The sequence below is a fragment of the Corvus hawaiiensis genome, chromosome 4, assembly GCF_020740725.1.
Source record: "Corvus hawaiiensis isolate bCorHaw1 chromosome 4, bCorHaw1.pri.cur, whole genome shotgun sequence".
Lineage (NCBI taxonomy): Eukaryota > Metazoa > Chordata > Aves > Passeriformes > Corvidae > Corvus > Corvus hawaiiensis.
Genome location: NC_063216.1, coordinates 26,912,980 through 26,928,825, shown reverse-complemented (window position 1 = coordinate 26,928,825; position 15,846 = coordinate 26,912,980). Strand labels below are relative to the sequence as shown.

The 15,846-nt window shown below is 41.9% G+C and overlaps 1 long non-coding RNA gene across 1 annotated transcript; it reads right to left on the bottom strand.

The window, feature by feature from the left end:
- Positions 1-9,201: 9,201 nt before the first annotated feature.
- On the bottom strand, positions 9,202-11,990 carry LOC125324716. Its single transcript, XR_007203105.1, has 2 exons — positions 11,804-11,990; positions 9,202-10,861 (listed from the first exon to the last, which is right to left on the bottom strand). It is a non-coding gene; the product is annotated as an uncharacterized LOC125324716 (long non-coding RNA).
- Between the last annotated feature and the right edge of the window lie 3,856 nt (positions 11,991-15,846).

Below are 15,846 nucleotides of genomic sequence, written 5' to 3'. Positions count from 1 at the left end.
CTTCCTGAGGCAGCTGCACTCTTTGTGTGGCTCCAGACATTCCTTTGCTCTCTAGGGTGGCAGAAAAGATGGGTTTACTTCTCACACCATCTCCAAACAGGCCTTTGTATATCAGGTGATGAACCAATCCCACTGTGTAAATATTGAACAATATTAAGTAATAGGAAGAGAGTATAACCAAAGCAAGCTGCAGTATTGCCGAGAGCAATAAAATCTTTCAGTGGTAATGAGGGGAGAAATTCTGACAAGATCTATCAAAGAAATTTGCAACACAATAACAGATTAGATTTATTTTAGACAAGTGCAAGGTAACCAACACTGGAAGGAACAGTTTAAAATACTGATACGTACTGATGGATTCAGAATAAGCTGTTATTTCTTAGGAAAATAGTTCTAGGCATCATTACAGATCATTCAAAGAAGACATCTGCTGTGCATGAAGAAGTAGCAAATAAGACATTTGGCTGCATGGAAAAGGATATGGTGAATAGCATAGACAAAATTATATAAAATGCTGTTGCATACAACCTGCTCTACAGCATGTCCTTACAATGAATATTACATTTACTTTTGGTCAACTCAATTAAAGAGACTATGAGAGAAACTGAAAAATATTTTGAGAAAGGCAAAGTAAACTTGTAAGAATCACAGGAGAATATTTCAAATAGGGATGAAGCAGAAAAGAACTAGATCCCTTAATTTGGTTAGGAGAAAAGTGATAATGTCGTGGTTTAACTCCGGCTGGCAGCTAAGCCCCACACAGCCAGTTGCTCATTTCTTCCCAGTGGGATGGGGGAGATCAAAAGTGAGGAAACTCGTGGGCTGAAATAAAGACAGCTAAATAGGTAAAGCAAAAGGCGTGCATACACACAAGGAAAGCAAAACAAGGAATTCCTTCACCACTTCCCATGGGCAGGCAGGTGTTCAGCAATCCCCAGGAACACAGGGCTCCATCATGCATAACAGTGACTTGAGAAGACAAACACCAACACTCACTCCAAATGCCCCACTTCTTTCTTCTTCCTTCAGCTTTATAGGCCGAACATGGCACCACTGGTATGGAATATCAGCTGTCCTGGTTGTATCGCCTCCCAGCTTCTTGTGCAACCCCACTGGTGGGAGAAAGCAGAAAAGGCCTTGAGTCTATGTAAGCACTGCTCAGCAATAACTAAAACATCCCTGAATTATCAACACTGTTCCCAGCACAAATCCAAAACACAGCCCCATAACAGCTACTGTGAAGGAAATCGTCTATCCCAGCCAACATCACAGATAGGAGAGAGTTCTCCGAAATACTACATAGTGTCGTGGGTTCGGTTTGTAACCGGGCAGAAACACCAATTTAGTGTAGTGGTTTGGTCCAAAATACTCATTACTGTTTATCTTCCGTGAGATAAGAATTAGGAGAAATGCAAAGCAGGCACCAAACTTGAAAGAATATAAAGAAGTTTAATAACAGACCTAAAAGAGGAAAGAAAAAATATTATACCACCTTCAGAACTCTCCTCCTCCCCCCACCTTCCTCCCTTCTCCCACTGCCAATGTGAAAAGACAACCCTTAAGATGTTCAGTCTGTTTACCACTTCCACAATAACCTTGTTTAGTCCATTTAGAAAGAGAAGTCTCTTCTTGCTCATGCTATGAAAACATTGTCACAACGAGACAGCCGCCCACTTCCAAATATTGTTCAGTCCATTTAGGAAGAGGAGTCTCTCTGCTCGCATGTGAGTCCCTTCCCCCGACTTGCAGCTTTTCCCACAACTGCTTTCGAGGATCCACTCTTGAAGTTTTTTGGGGTACAATTTTAAGGTTGAGCCGTTCAGAAACAAAAACAGAGGCTCTTCTCCTTCCCTGGGAGCAAAGGGTCTTCATCATCTTCATCGTTAGGACTATCTCTGGGAGCATCTCTAGGAACTGAGGTTTCTCCTTTCCCATTTGGAGCAAAAGTCCTCATCTGGTCCATCTCTCCCTGTCCAAACTTCTCATGAAATTACGGCTGCATCAGCATCTGCCTATCTCAGCGCAGGTGCTTTTGCTTACGAGTTGAACACTCCACCCCCCATATCTTCATGGAATTACAACGGGATACTCTGATATATCATAGCTTCACAACAGAATTTCAGCTTTAAGCATCTCCTCTCTCTCTTCCCTCAGGTTTTCAGCTCTTCACAGCAGTAAAAGGGTTAATCTCACCTCGGCCTTGCAGCTTTGCAGCTGGAATGTTGAATTTTTCTTATCGCAGTGGAGAAGGGGGAGAGCCGAGCCGCTCCGGCTGCCCACGGCAAGGCAGTGGGGGGGGTTCCACGGCTGGAACAGGTCCATCGGCTCCAGGATGGCCGTGGCCCGGCCCGGCCTGGCCCAAGCAGGGCCTGGCTGGGCCCGCTGGCCCCCACACGGGGCCCGCAGCCACCTGTGCCAGCGCCGGAAACGAGAGAGAGCTTGGAGGGGGAGTTTGTCTATTCTTAAATGTGGATCACAGAGGAGGTCACAACTTTAAGTGGCTTAGAGAATTGTCCATATTCAAACTGGCCAGCTGATAGGTTCTATCAGTTCCCAGAGGAAGCTGTAAGCACCCCTTAGCAAGGACATCCCTTCCGGGACTATGCTTGCTAACCTATGACACATAGTGTAGGAAAAAAGCAAAGCATATAATACTATCCCCATTTTTTTATAATGTAAGTATACTCAAAGAATGCTCTAAAAGAACACAATGAAATATCATTAGATTGGATATTAGTAAAAATTTCTTCACTGAAGTGGTGACCAAGCATTGGAACAGGCTGCCCAGCGAAGTGATGGGATCACCATCTCAGGAAACATTCAAAAGATGTGTAGATGTGGTGCTTAGGGACATGGTTTAGTGGTGGACTTGGCATTACTGGCTTAATCTTTGGGCTCAAAGATCTAAAAGATCTTTTCTGACCTTAATGATTCTATGATACCATGATCATTCATAAAATAGCCTGCAATGCCCTGGGATGCAGGATGAAATTGCAGCAAGAGGTCCTAATTATTAGGACCATTTAGGTCCTAATTATCCATTAAAGATAATGACTGTCATTTACAGGAGGGTCTCACAACAACTGCAGGAATGCTCTGGAAGTGCCTTACTATAACTAAGAGTAAGCCCATTATCAGAACAGGAGAAGAGGCAGACTGGGCTGAAGTTTTCTGAGTTCGGATAAGATATCAAGGTTTATAACATCTGTCACTAACTTATCGTTGTTAACAAAATTGAAAGGATGACACCATGACACACAGGATCTCAGAGTTTTTTAATGTAAAATTTTAGTCTGCAGCACTGAGCATCAGCCGCATCTGCTAGTCTGACTCCTGGATCTACACAGATACCCCCAAGAAGCCCATAGCACCTCTGCCCCTCCATGAATCATGCTCATTAATCTCTGTGGGACATTCTTCACTGTTTTTTAACCCACAACTGAATTTAGAAAGTTCTTCCACCTTTGAAAAACTGGTAGTGAGGCTGAGGACAGAGGGAAATGGATGTCTGGGACCTCACAGAAATGTGGAAGATGAAATTAAGGAAGAGACACATGCATGTGTTGGGAAAGGGACATGTTAAAGTAAAAATCTTCAAATGAATAATGTAGAGAGAAAAAGGTGAAACATCTGAGAGACAAGACGGTGCAATGAAACAGTAGATAGGGTGAAGACAAAAGTGGAATTGAAAAAGACTGAAAGGAAAAAGGAGTGGAAGGAAAAATTATAGCAGATTATTCGGAGGCCACAAAGGATAGGGATTATAAAGGCATATAAATTTGAGGGAAAAGGAAGGTACGCAAGTACAGAAGGAGCAGAGAGAAGAGGCAAAGGAAAGGAGATCTAAAATAAAAAAAAAAAAAAAAAAAAAGGAAAAATATTTGAAAAGACATCTTGAAATTTGCTACAGAATAAGTAAGAAAGACTGTTTCCATAGAAATAGAAATACCAGCAAAGGTTGTGGAAAGCCCTCTAAACAGCAGAAAGCAGATTGATTGAATTGAGGATGCATGTAAGGTGAAATTTGAGAGAGAAAAACATGTACTGCTAGTGCCTTCCAGTGTGGGACAGAGATTGAACCCTGTTCCAGCAGCCACCTCCAACTTGGAGTTTCTTCTGTGTAGGGGCAAAGTGAAAGACACACAAAAACACAATATAATGAATATACCCTTAGTGGTAGGAATGTTGGGAAATTCATAATACAGTGGATCTGAGAGCAAATTCTGCTAACCATTTTAGAAGAAATTGCATATATTCTAAATACTGATGCCAATCCCTGGGGAAAATATACGTTCTGCAGAAGAACTCAAAAAATGGACCAGTCCATGATTTGTATCTTTCCACAAAAATGTAAAGTTAATTCCTTGCAAAAGTAAGTTCTAGTGCACTGCTATCTAGGAAGTAAAATTTTTATAAATTAATTTAGGTAACTTTCAAAATTCTTTAAAAAAGCTCTTCGATGTCTAATAATTTTCTGATTTTAGAATATGACTGCTACTCAGGGCAAGTTCACTATAATTTCACTGACTTCCATTCCTTCCTGAGATATGATTTTACAATGAAGTTTTCTAAAATTCTGTGTCATCCACTCTGGCTATTTCATACTCATAAGGGCCTGAGATCCAAGAATAAGTAAGCCAGATATCTGTTCTCCTACCACTTGCTTCAACAGGCAAGCAGGTTGGCAGGGAAACAAGTCTAAAGGAGTAGATCTTGGAATTTTGGCCACATTCTTAGGAGATGTCACCGGTTTTTGTGACTTTTTACAATTATCATTATCAAGTGTTACCTCCCTTGCCTTTTGCTTGCCCATTTAGATAGTTAACAGTTTCATGCAAGGTATTCTACAGCATACAGTGCTTAAAGATACCTGGTCATGCTGAAGGGAAAGGACAACAATCTACTAAAGGCAGTTGCTGCACTGTCCTTGGCTGTTAATTGCAATCTGCTTAGCTATTCACTACTCTCACTACACATCCTTGTCCTGGTCCAATAAAAGTACAAAAATGAGATGTTCGGGTTTTTTCTATGTATTTAATCAAAAGGGTTTTTTTTCCTGACCTCCTACTAAGCTTGTGATAGAGATTTATACTGTAATTAGGTTGTAGTCAACAACTTCCTGTAAGCTTTTCAGCTTTTTCATTTCTTGCAGGTTCAGTGACTGTCAAAACCTCACTTTCTGGAGTTTATTTTTTGGTTGCTGAAGAGACTTCGGTCATCTCCATAATCTTTTTTTTATTTTGCTTCATTTAAATTTATCAACTAATTTTCAGACTGGAACAATGAATAAACTTAGGACTGGATGGGGGTGGTAAGGGTTAAGAGACTTTTTATTTCTATCAGGTCTCCTTTCTATTCTGATTAATTTTCAGGAGTAGCAACCCTTCTTTGAGTTTCTAGTTTTGATGAAAAGGAGAAAAAAGATGGAAGAGACAAAAAGATGGAAGGAAGAGTAGGTTTAAAATGCATATTAGGAGTGATGTACTATCTATAATTTAATATTACTTAGTCTTTCTGCTCACAAATTTGGAAGAGTGATTCATTGTAGGCAATTTCTATAGGTCTTTGCCAGTGATGTCAGAGTCAGGATTTTGCTGCTGCTTGCCCATTCATCTGGGGCTGCCTTTTACTTCCCTCCTTTTTATATCCTGAACAGTAGCTCTGCATCCCCCATTCTACCCCCACACCTTGGCAGAGCAACATTTAATGGAAATAGAAGTGATAATGGGATTTACCTTCCCCACAATATTTAATTATCCATGAGACATACAGCCAGGCTCACCTCCCTGGCCTTTCCCTTAGTTATACCTGACCATCCTGCTTAAACTCTTGGATTCCCGTCCTAACAGCTCTACATTCTGTACTTAGCTTGGAAAGGGATGGATTTCTCTTGCTGTTCTCAGCAGTGGGGTATCTGATGCCCTGTGAGTCTCAAACCATTTTTACCAGTGGCAAAATCCACCAGTGGCAAGATCACAGGAAATCCTCAAGGACAATAAATTCATATCCACTGAATTTAGCAGAGCTGCATTAGTGCTTATAACTTCCTATCCTTTATCTGCACTCCACTCATAGCATTATAACAACTGTTTTTGTGGCTCATTTTATATATGCTTGTTGATCATTCCCAAGAATAATTTGATTTTATTCTTTGAAGACCATTCTCCTGTGGCATTTTCCCATTCAGATTCACCATTTAGCACTTATGGCTTCAGTTCAGCAAAGCACTTAAGCGCATGCTGAAGCAAATGCATTTTAAACATGCAGAGACATATGTTGCTGATATATCATTAGGACTTAATATTTATATGGACACACTGCCTAGCAACCCAGCCCTGTTCCAGGAGTTCTGCTGCTGCTGCTGCTGTGTGTTGTGCTGCCACACAACAGAATGACAAACACTGTTCCCAGAAGCTTCCAGACCTGAGCTTTATATGCTCTATGTCCCTTGAATGTGTAATGAATATTAACCTGTGTAACCACTGCATTGTGCTGAGGGTTATACGAGCTAACGTAGCTCCCCTTGGTTAATACGGAAAATTAAGCAGCAGAACAGTTGTCACTGTCAGCCTTTCTGTACCAGCACTGCAGCTGAGCCCATTACCACTCGTGGGCTTTATTTATTCTGGATTTAGGTTTGGCAGCTATACCAAAGCACTGCTTCCAGGATTCAACATGGAAATCGAACATTTTGTTGATCAAGGAAAAAAACATCTCGGTGTGCTATATTGATTACATGACCATAGAGGATTTTCAAGCTCTTAAATATGCGGAACAGCAGATAACAAATCAGTATTATGAAGAAGACCAACTATTATATCAAAATATCAATTTGCATCCCAGCGTAATTTTGTTCTTGCATGGTTTATTCTGTTAAGGATTTCTACTGCGTTTTTGTCAGTTAATCAGTCTCTTCTGGTTTTGACAGTCACTCTGGAAAGCTTTATTTTAATTCTGTCACAAGATGGGTTGAAAAGGCCATATTTGTTATGTAAGTCTTCACAAACTGGGCTTTAGAGACTCAAACTTACATCAGTGTGTTTTATATATATATCATCTTGTGCTCTCCTGACCCAGACAAGGCAGAGAAATAGTTTTAGATGCAAAATGTAGGGTAAGTTCCTCCTCCTGCCCTGCTCCCCAGCTTATAATTGTTAAAGGGGTGTTACAGTGCAGATACTGCAACACGCGTATCAAACAACGAGGCCAGCGGAAAAGAAATATATATGGACCGATTCTTGATAGATGTTTCAGAGATGTTTATTTCTCCAGCCGCATGGCCGGGGCTCTGCCGAGGAACTGAGGCAATCACGGGACCCGAGGGTCCTTGCCCGCGCAGGGGAACACAAACCAACCAATGGGGAATGAGGCTCACCAGGGGTTAGGGAAACCCCGTGCCTCCCCCCTAGGGCCCCTCTCCCAGGACTACATGGAGGACCCCAACAAATGGGAATGGCTGTGTAAGAACATTACTCTGGGACCGTTCCGCTCCTAATTTACTATGCCTGAACTGCCTTGTACACTCCAGCATTAGATCTGACTAGTGGTTTAGATGTTAGGCTTATACCAAGAAGATATTCCATCCACTCTGGAGACCTCCACACATCTCTCTAAGGTCATTATTAGAGGCAGATCAACAAATTAAAAAGCTTTTTTGTTTAATCCAGCATGAAAGCCTACTTAGGCAATGATGAGGATTTGATTGCACCCAATCTCATGTGAACATCACTGCTGGTCCATCTATTTTACACCCACTAGTTGCTACAATGAAAAAGTACTGGGACCATCAGGCCTTTGGTCAGTTATGGTAAGGACCCTTCTGTGGTCCAGAGACCAAGGCAAATATCCTTGTTTCAGCTTGACCTGCAGATGTTTTTCAACAGATCTATTAAAACATTGCCTATATCCTTGTGTACACTGGCACACACAACGAAAAGACTCATAAGGATACTTAAGAAGAAGACGTGCTCTTCTGCCTAACAAGGATGGTACTGCAGTCTCCTGGCTCCCATTTTGCTTCAGGTGGCTTTAACCCTGCCAAGACAGTGCCTGTTCCCAAATCCCTGCTGCAGAACACCCAGCACTGCTTGCAGACACCACAGCCTTCCTGCACCAGCACTGCACACAGAAGCCTCGTTCACATGTGAATGGCAGGCAACTGGATCTCTGTCAGGGATGAATTCCCAGCTGCAGCTGCCACTTTCCCCACTAGCACCATGGATGGAAGCCATTGCTTTTGCATTCCACTCCCCAGTCCTTTTTCCTTTTGAAGATTCTGATAGTTTTTAATCAAATTCCTAAATTCATAACATTTAAACTGAATATTTCTATCTTCCCAACACTGTTTTTCCATTATACTCCAGGATTTATTTCCTTTTTATCCTTTAAAAAGGCACCACACACTTTGATATTTTTTAATGCTGAGACAAATAAAAGAAACTGATAGGCTTGAAACAGAAGCAGCAAGGAACCCCGAGAACAGTCTGGTTTTCAACACAAAAGAGAATGTGCTCTAAGAAGTGCAACAAGAGCATCCAATTCACTAAAAGGCTTATTTTTCCCTTTTCCTTTCATCCAGAAGTAGCCGGTAAAGGCAGAATAGTAAAGAAGGCCCAGAAAAGCATACTGACCACAGCAGCCAAGAATCCCAAGGAAAGATTTTTGTCATAAATAAACATGAATTTGTTGTCTCCTGTTTGGCCTTTCTTTACAAAGCCTGAGCCATAGGCATTTCTCAAATGGATAATTATTTGATAATTAAAATTGCAGTTTGAAAATTACTCAAGCTTTTTGAAAATCCAGGTTGTATTTGCAGACTGCTTTAGTCAAAATGAATAAAGGAAATATGTAAGGGGGAAGGTGGGTAAAACTCAAATTTTTCAATTCAACATTTTTAACAAAAGTTTGATTTTTGTTTGTTTTAATCTTGAAGAGTGCTTTGAGATCAAGTGGAACAAAATTTTTATTATTTCCCCATATTCCATTTCAGTTTTAAATAAAATCACCATTTTTGAATGTTTTGTCTGGGTCCAGAGGAAAATTTTAAGTATGTTTTGACAAGAATATTTTCTTTTTTAGTATCAAGCTATTACCCTTTCCTCCTTTCAGTTACAGAATCAAAAATTTAGAACACTGGAACAAATCACAAAATGGTTTTGTGCAATCAGCAACTTTGTTTGACAGAGGCAGAGGACTAGAATAGCAAAGGGACAGATATTTATTAACAGAGGTCTATGGAGTACAGTTATGTCTGGCACTTGAACTTGAGAAGCTTCAGAAACAGTGGTACACACAGAAGAGACAAGAGACTGGCATGGCATAAGCAACTTAATATCAGATAGGGAACAGTATATTAGATAGAGGCAAGCACAACAAAAGAAGTTCTGGTAATTTGAATTAAGGTGAACTGTCAACGCTGAACCAAATCAGCTGGTATAAAACCCAGGGAAAATCAAAGGTAACTTGTGTGGTTAAAAGAATGAACATTCCAAACCTCAGAATACTTCTTCCAGACTTTATCAAGGACTGTGCAAGTTTCGTGTGATGTGTGTGTGCCACTGCCACCAGCTCTTTGTTCCCTGGTACTTCAGCAAGCTTGCTTGCTCCCTGGAACCCTCTGAGGTGTTAATTGTTTAGCCCACAGCAACAGCCTCGCTCCTTGTTGTCCAGACAATAACCAGCCCCTGCGTCATCAGCATTAGCTGTCAGTGTCATCAAACAGCAGTAAAATCTGGGTCTGAGAGTTGTTTCACAACAGCTGCTTGTGGTCTGGCAGGGAAAGAAGGTTTCCAGCTCCACACTCTCTCTAATGCATTTTATATTTTGGTCTTCAGCACCTAACAGGACATACTTCCAAAGTCTTTGGGTGCTTTTGCAGCGCTTGAGGAGGAGGAGAGGGAAACGACAGAGGTAGCTACAGGAAGTGGAAAAGAGGAAGAGAAACTCTGTGAAACAGCAGAGCTGGCTGAGGCTCATATTTCCACGCTTCCCAGCCACTGGGCAGCACAGGTGGGAACAGACTCTTTCTGTGAATGCGGCCACTAGATCCTGAGCAGTCTAACTAAGATTTCCTACAGTATTGGCAATGTCAGCAGATAACTCTTTCTATGTCACTTCATGTTCACTGCAGTTCTGTGGATAACTCTAGAGCTGCCACATCACACTTACCTCAGTCTCTTTGTATTCAGCACACAACTGGCTCTCCCCAGACCTGCACCCAGATAGGCATCATTCTCAAGGGACGGATGGGAAGAGTATCCTGTGAGTAAATGGACTGCATGATCGTGCTCAGGAGTCTCAAGTCCTTGTAAGTTTTCCCTCCACTGATTGGTTTTCCAGATAAGGCAAAAAGAAACCTCTTACAGTTAAATATTCATGTGATTTGAGTGGAAAAATGTTGCTGCTCTTTGCATACATTAGGTTCATCTTTTCAATTGAGAATGGAAAAAAAATGTTCAATGTTCAAAATACGTAAATGACTTGCATTAATACCTTTATCCTTTAACATGTGGAATGTAAAATTCAAAGTTTCACTGGGCTTTTTTCAAAATATGTAGAGGTTGTTCCTGAATTTCTATAAGAAGACCACTCCAGGGAAAGTGTATAATAACTCTGGTGGGAAGTCTGTATGCTTAAGAAAAAAGAAGCAAGAAAGAAATCTTACATCTTCAGCTTACCAGATTCACTGGCTTACCCACATCGTTGCATTTAAAACGTTGATATAAAGCTTGTAATACAACAAGTACGTGTAGAAGTGAGACTCTGTCCTACAGACCCTGTGTACTGTACATCAATTGCTCACTGACTGCAGTTTTACTTTGGATTCTTGTTGTGACACTGAAGATGAAAGAGCAGGCTTTACCTGAGAAAAAAGAGAAGGAGAAAAGTAGAGTACAGATAGGGAAAGAAAGGACGGAAAAAGCTGTGGGAATGAAAATGTTTGATGTTGCATTTTCTATCTTTAATTGAAAAACGTAGAAAAGCTGTGCAAAATCCCATTATCCTTATCCTGAGGAATAGGGGTACTGAAGATGTGGTTGCAGCTGGGCAGGGAGAATATGACTTCAGCACTCTGCAGGGTTCATGGAAAAAGAAGAGGCATGCTCCCCACAATGCTAATAGCTCCTGGTGCTGCTCAGAGCACCTCTAGCAGCAGCTCCTGTATGCAGTTAAGATGCTGCTGGATCCAGCATAACCTGGAGTACCATTTCAGTGTGTTAACCTAGGCTGCCGAGCTGTGCTATACTGGTCTCAGGTCTTTCTGATCCTTCCAGGGACACCACACTAGAAGCAATGGATCCTTTATGTCAACCAGTCTATGGATTTCTCTGATTACAAAAAGAAAGGCACACCATGAGAGGGAGACAGAGTGCCATATGAAATGTGTGTAGTTCCAGGGATTTTTTACTTAATATGAACCCAGAGAAATCCCTACAGATTTGCTTACCGTTACTGTTTTGACTGCCTACTGACATTCAATTGCCAGAGTTCTATGTCAAATTTAGTAGGTCGTGTTTCCTTTGCTGTTACCTTTTGTACTGACAAAAATAGGTCCAAATCAACTTGTCACTGAGAAAATGCACTCCAGTATTTCACATCTCCTGTAATTGCTTCCCTTCCCTCCCTTTTTATCTCTGTCTTTCTATAGCATTTTCACTCTTTTCTTTTCCTTTTTTGTTTTCCGTTATGGCATATCCAGGAAAAATGAAGTAGGATAAAGGAGTGAGTGAAGATAAATTAATGTGTGGTTATGGGCATGCGTGCATTTGATGATGATGAGACACAGAGAAAATAATCTACTTACAGCAAATCTGATAGCAGTAGAAGACAGCTAAGCTTCCCCAAAATCATCCAGGTCCACATTTGGCCTACTGGCATTTGCTTTTGGCAAAGGAAGTGCATCTTTCCATTTACAAAATCACAGGATCACAGAATAAGTTGAGTTGGAAGGGACCCACAAGGATCATTGAGTCCAACTCCTGGCCCTGCGCAGGACATCCCAAGAGCCACACCATGTGCCTGAGAGCATTGTGCAAATGCTTGCTGAACTCTGTCAGGCTGGTGCTGTGACACTTCCCTGGGGAGCTGTTCCAGTGCCCAAACACCCTCTGGGTGAAGGACCTTTTTGTAATATCCAACCTAAACCTCCCCCAACACAGCTTCAGGCCATTCCCTTGGGTCCTGTCACTGGTCACCACAGAGATCAGTGCCTGGCCCTCCTCATCCCCTCAGAAGGAAGTTGTAACTGCAATGAGGTCTTCCCTTAGGCTCCTTTTCCCCAGGCTGAACAGACCAAGTGATTAAGCAGGTGGCAGGTTGGAGTATGAGTGGTATTTATCTGCATCACTGATGTTAAGTCAGTCTCAATGCTGGTTCATCTATGGGGGTGAAGCCCAATTTGTGCAATGTTCCCATCTGGCAAATGACATCTAAGGACCTCTCCGTAATATGAGGCAGTGATTCCTAGGGAGCAAATAGTGTTCAAATAGTCACTTAGCAGACTGGTGATGGGGCAGATATAAGTTTATAAGCCTAGGCAGACATGAAAGTGTTATTGCTCCCACAGGAGACAGCTGGTGCCTGCTGGATAAGCGTAGGAACAGTTTTGCAGTTCAGACTACAGTGTCATCCAGCCCTGAGCTCTGCTTTGACTTTTTCCTTCCCACATGTGATTTCCAACAGCCCACTGCCAAGCTGACATTTCTTCTCACTGCTGCTCATGGATGGCTTCCTTGCTGTTCGGAAACTCCAACGGGGCGTTGTGACTGAGCCATGTCAGAGGGATTAACAGGTTTGTACACACAGTGGGCTGGGGCATCCAAGAAATACTGATGACATCTCACATGTTAAGGCAGAAGAGATAATGGATTTGGTAGGCTGAGGAACAACCAAAACAGGTTTCAGCCCATGAGACTTGAGGAGGAATGGGACCAGTCAAGAGTTTGAGTTTGGTGCATGGTATTACTGTGATACGTGAAGGGAGGCAAAGAAAGATGAATAGATGAATAGCCATGAGAAAAGAGAGCCATTAGATTAGGGGGAGAATCCAAGGAAGAAGAAGGAAGAAAAACCACAAAATAATATCTTCCTCACCAAAGACGACTGCTATGAGCTTTGCTCTTCCTTCTTACCACACCCCACCTCAGGAAAGAAATTACATTTGACTTTCATGCTTTCTTCACTAGTTTCCCCATAAGGAAGAACAGCCTGTTGAGTTTGCACATTCGGAGAGCAGAGCAAATCTCTTTCCTAACTCCATTAGGAGATTCTTATCACTCTTCCCAACCTTTCTAATGGAACAGTTCTTATACAAATCTTATATTTACTGCAGGTCTTCCCTACAAGTCCAGCAGCACAAGTATCCACTGTCTCACCACTTATCCCCCCAAGTGGATAACATGGCTGTTTAAGACTGAATTTAAGTCACTGTGCTGCTAATCCAGGAGGACAGTCTGAGTACCCAAATCTGCCAAAAGCTGTGGAGTTTGCTTTGGTTTCCATTTGCCCACTGTAAAATGGAAAATAGGAGCACCTCTTTCTTCCTTTATTCAATGGGACCATTGTACATGGGTAGGTCCAGAGATGTGATCACTCCTCCTCCAGCTTTGAACCTGTGGAACAGAAAGCAGAAATGTCAAAATAGCTGTCTGAGGGTAGCCATGAAAATAGCCTGGCCAAATGTTTCCTCTCAGTGGGAGGAAACCTGAAAGAGCAGTCCAGGATTGGTCCGTCTTATCTAGTTAGGCTGCAACCTCTTGGAGGAAGGTACTGGCTACCAGTTAGGGTTTTACCTGTGAGGGAATTATGATGTCAGTTTTCTGTCTTGTCCATCTTAACGTTTCCTTCCTCTTCATTCCCCAAGAGCGCTGCAGATTTCAAAATAATTCCTTGGCAGCTTCTTTTGTTAGTTTTTTTCTTTGTTTTGTTTTTTTTCTTTGTTGTCAAGAATGTCTAAAGATTCATCTGGAGGTGTATATGCAACATGAAATTTCTCACAGTTTGGGCTGCCTTATGTCTGTGTTTTTAGCAAGGTCAGCTCTGAGAAAGGATTTGTCTTCTCTTGTATGCAAGCTTTATCATTTTGCCATTTGTCTGTGCTGTTCGCCAAGTTTCACTGAAAAAGTCAAGCTCCCTTCCACTCCTTGCAAATCAGGGCAGCAGCCACGGCACTGCACTGTGCCTGCATGAAATGCGTGTGTGTCTGTGGGGAAGGGAAGCAGAAGCCATCCCTTTATGGCTTGTGTTTGATCTAGCCCTACTCTACCTTGGACACTAGCTCTTCCTTGAGCAGGGTCTTGGATCAGGCAGTATCCAAGAGTCCCTTCTGACCTAGGTTGTTCCCTGATCCTGTCTCAGTGAGACAGGCTGTACACAGACAGAATACCAGATACCCTCATTTGCTCTGCCATACTGTCTTATGGGGGAAATCTAGACCTTTCAAAAGTCAGTGACCATATTTTAGCTCTTAACTTCAGTCAGTCTAACAAAATGAATAGATCACATAGGAGAGAACATCTGTTACTGAAGAAGTGAATCAAGACCACTTATTTATATATTTCACTTCAAGCAACCAGTTTGAAAATCTCAGCATCCTTGAATACCAGTGCTGTCTGTTGACACAGCTGCTGCTCTCTTGCCATTGTCTCTCAACATTCTTTCAGCCTGATACACCACAACAGCACAGCTGAAAGCATCACTGGCAGCATTATATGAAGCTTGTCAGCTCACCTCTTTCTTCCCATACAGTCATAGCCCAGGTAACCACTGTGTAGGGATTGATGATGCTGTCTGCTAAAAAACTGTTGCTTGAGAACAGGGAGGTAGATTCCCAAAGAGTGCAGCTTCTGCTTTAGGCTTCCTTATTTAAATATATGCATGGACTGGAGGTAATTTTGATCCAAATCCAAAAATCAACATGCATCCAAAAGATGTATTTGGGCCCTTGGATCTCCTTTTTAAGCCATTTGGATCGAAATTCCTCCAAGTTTCACAGCTGTCTAGATTTATGCAGTGAATAGTGATGGAGCAGGTGTGGTAAGAGTCCAAGACACTAAAAAGTATGGAGGCAGAATTATAGTTCCAAGTAGGATGTTTTCCATGGTTTAGTGTGGGACCCTTTCAGGGGTAATAAAGTTCAGATTTGTGTGCTCAAGGAGAGTCACACCTGGCTGATACTGCCAGCAATGGCCTCCTTCCTGCATCTGTACCCTGTGCAGCAAACGTCTATGGTAAGAGAGTGTGTTCTCCAACTGGAAAACTACTGACAAACCTCTTGTATCAAGAAGAGAGCACTGGCTTGGACACAGAAGGTGAGGGAAACAGAAAGAGAAGGTGATTTCAATTTTGCAATAAAAGTAGAAATAATTATGATAAAAAACCCAATTATTTTTCTTTTAAAAATTGGTTTAAAAGCACTGGAAGAAGTTTTTCTGTCTACTCCTTGACATTTCCCTGTTCCTCCAGGAATTCCTATTTAGCCTAATTAGGCTCTGTTTCTCCTTCATTTGGGTTCCATAACTCATTAGCTTCCAGCTGGGCAACTCATGATTCTAGGATGTCTAATTACCTTCTTCTAGCAGATATCCTGATTGCCTCTGGTCAAAAAATGCTGATCCAGTCCCCTCAGCTGATCTGAACTGATCTCAAAATGAGTTGCATCATTAGCCCCTTCTAATTTCATCCATTCTTTCTACTTATGCCCCTTGGCCAAGATCAACATCTCATGTGACCTGATGTGGCAGAGGACCAAGAATATAATACAGTTGGTATCTTAAAGGAGAGCACCGACTAACTCTATTGGTCTGCATTATTTTGAAAATACCAAGAAGTTTAGTTTGAGGTTACTGA